Consider the following 3,417-nt stretch of genomic DNA (forward strand, 5'->3'; position numbering starts at 1 on the left):
CATTTCTACTAAGCAAAACTCGAGATGAGCAAAAATAAGCGAATATTTACAACGATGGGACTATATTGGTATTGTATTTTATTCTTATCGGATAACTCGATTTACAGGAGTCGTCGCAATTTTATAAGACGGATTTAATACCAATATTTTAAAGATGAATACAATACTCGCATTTTCTCGATTATAATGCACATTTTCATTTTTCTGACTTAATTAATTCAACTCGGTTCTTTTCATTCGCTCCTCAGTTACGTGCATTGCGTCATCAAAATACAACCGCGGCATAACTCTTCACCACTTTGGTTTTAGTTTTCGTTAGTTTAATTTTATTTTAACTTCAAAAGCACTATACTTTTTAATATTTAATATTTTCTTAATTATAATAAGAAAAATTATTAATTAATAATAAAACGATTTTATTATTTTTTCTCATTATACGATTTCATTACATTTCGAAAAAGGAAGGTTGCCTGTAAAACTGATTTTTGCGTTAATGCATTTATTGGTTTTTGAATATTTTGCGTGCGAAAATTACTTGGATATTATTTTTCTAAAAATATCGTGGAAATAAGATAGGTTGATATACAGAAACTATTTATCGCACATGTACTGTACATTAGCTTTAAAAAAATAAATTAATTAAATACATAAATAAAATAAATTTTTTATCAAATGATGAGATCAGCCGATTAATTGTATTGTGTACAATATTTATACCTTAAGAAAAATACTGTATGTCAACAGTACAATAAATTGACAGTATGAATACACTATGTAATCTTGTATGTAGGTGCATGTACTGTACCTGTACTTAAAATTGTGTAAAATACAACACAGTTTTAAAGCAATCTAGAACAGAAAATTTAATAAACTAAATTTACATATACAGGCTAGACAATATTTACATGTGCTTATTAAAAAATTTCGTTACCTTAGTCTGTCTAACCTGTTTTAACTTTTGCTTTAGGATCACTTCCTCAAGCTCGTTTTCAATTAAATCTATGCTTTCCAAAAGCCGTGGTCTTTCAAGATTGATGAACGTTGCTTTCAGTCTTGAAATTGTGAAAAGTGTCTCTGATAGTGGAAAAGGTTCAACACGAACATCACCTTGTTCTTCATTATCATCGTTGTCGTCATTGTCTTCTGTTGTTTGTGACGGTCGTTGATTAGTCTTTTCCCCAACCATAAATTGATCCTCCCAGTCGTCATCCAAATCTTCAAAGCACTGAACATCTTCAATAGCTACAATGTCGTTAATTTGTGCAGCAGTACAAAGCTCTTGAAGTTCCATTTCTAAAATATTTTCAGCATCGGGAGAATCTGCATCATTAAAAAGCCACACCTTCTAAAACATTTGCTGATCGTTTCAGAATTTACTTCCTTCCAGGCATTTTTAATCCATTTAACTGCATCCAAAACGGTCAGTTGTTTAGCAAGTAGTGTTGCACTTTCAGCACTTTCCATCCGAACAAGCAAAAATTTTACAAGTTTTTTTTCTGTATAGTATTTTAAACTCTCGGATTATGCCCTGATCTAATGGTTGAAGGTGGCTTGTAGTGTTAGGCAGAAGAAATTTCAATTCAATATTCGAAAGTGAAATCTTGGGGGATGGCAGGCGGCATTGTCCAGAAAAAGTAAAATTTTTCTGTTTTGGTTCCTCATTTTTTCATTTAATTTTATTAACCATTCTTGAAAAATGTCTGCTGTCATCCAAGCTCTGGAGTTGGCTTTCCAGGTCACGCCCAAAGTTGCGATGTCAATACCTTTAAAGCATCTAGGTCGAAGTGACTTAGAAATGACCAGCGCTGGTTCTTTCTCTCCCAATGCATTGCAACAAAACATTATAGTCAGGCGTTCTTTCGCCATCTTGCCTCCTGAACACTTCTTTCCCTTTTCGATTAAAGTTTTATCCGGAATGGCACGAAAAAAAAGTCCTGTTTCGTCTGTGTTATAGATATCGCGAAAATCATATCCATCTATCATCGAAAGAACACGCTGTTTCCAATCGTTCACATTAACTTCATTGACGTCACCACTTTCACCACACAAGGTACGATAAACAATGTTATGACGCTTCCGGAAACTTTCCAGCCATCCATTGCTGGCGCAAAACGACGAGATGCCTAATTTTTCTGCAAATTCACGTCCTTTTGCCTGAATGATTGGTCCACTCAAAGGAATCCGTTTAGCACTTGCCTTTTGAAACCATTCCCATACTAATTTGTTTATATCTTCGTTCGGCTGCTTTCTTTTTCGTTTGCTATCCTTTTTTCCATTGCTTTCCCATTCCTCCAGTATCGACTTCTTCTGTTGCAAAATGTTGAAAATTTGCGTTTTTCCGCAGTTAAATTTCTCTGCTAATTTCCGTTGTGATAGACAACTTTCACTTTTTCTAAGAACTTGAATACGATTTTCTAAGGATAGCACTTCGCGTCTCTTTCGTTTTTTCCACATTTTCGATCAAACAGAAATGAGTTTTCTTTTTTGCTGGACTAATTCATTAACACCTGCACCTAATTTCAAGGGTGGGAGAAGTGCTCGGGATGAGTTCGAACGAGATTTTAGACTAATTTGTTATAGTAGGAGGGGAAACGTTGTTAAGATGGGTTCTAACAATAGTTTAGACCAGATATATTCGCAGAAGTGGTCGGTTATTTCAGGTGTTGTATGTTGTTTCGGATCAAAAATCGATGCCCGCGGTCGCGTTACACAGGTGGTCGTTTAATACAGGTAACTTATACGAAGACTCTATCGATAAACTATTCCGTGCCAGGAAATTTTGCCCGTTTTGACAGGTGCCCGTCTAATGCAGGTGGTCGCCTAAGCAGTTTTCACTGTATTTCTATTAATAAGAGGTACTGTACTTAATAAGATTAAGTAGTCAAATATTTTAAATATTTTTATTAAATTTGGATTCGTATAATTTTCATTTTATAGCTTATCAGAAAAGTACTAAAATGAAATACAAATATTTTCAATCCAACACATCTGAATCATCTACGTTCGGCCCATTTTATAAAATACAGAAAAATACGAACAACAGATCGTTAACAACAGTTTAATTTACGTAAACTAAAATATGAAAAATTATCAATGTGATAAATAGATAAAATACAATAAACATCGAAAAATAGTATTATTGTAAAGCATATTTAATAGCAATAATCATAATACATTTTATTCTCATAACTTTTATCTATAAAAATGTGAATTACAATTTAACAGTAAAGTTCAATAATAAATAAAATTATTTCTATACAATTTTTAAATGCATGTCTAGATTATATGATATAGGCTTATGTTTATATATATTTGTAATAAAAATTACCCAAAAGTTGATGTTATTTTATATCTTACAACATACTTCTTTCTTACAACATACTTCGTTTTTCTACACACATTTTTATACCTAATATT

General features: G+C 32.6%; 1 pseudogene; it reads right to left on the reverse strand.

Annotated features, from left to right (window-relative positions):
• Positions 1–1,293: 1,293 nt before the first annotated feature.
• LOC111627622 lies at positions 1,294–2,496 on the reverse strand (annotated as a pseudogene).
• Positions 2,497–3,417: the final 921 nt, after the last annotated feature.

This window comes from Centruroides sculpturatus, unplaced genomic scaffold (assembly GCF_000671375.1).
Source record: "Centruroides sculpturatus isolate CEXI.00-Female unplaced genomic scaffold, Cexi_2.0 scaffold461, whole genome shotgun sequence".
NCBI lineage: Eukaryota > Metazoa > Arthropoda > Arachnida > Scorpiones > Buthidae > Centruroides > Centruroides sculpturatus.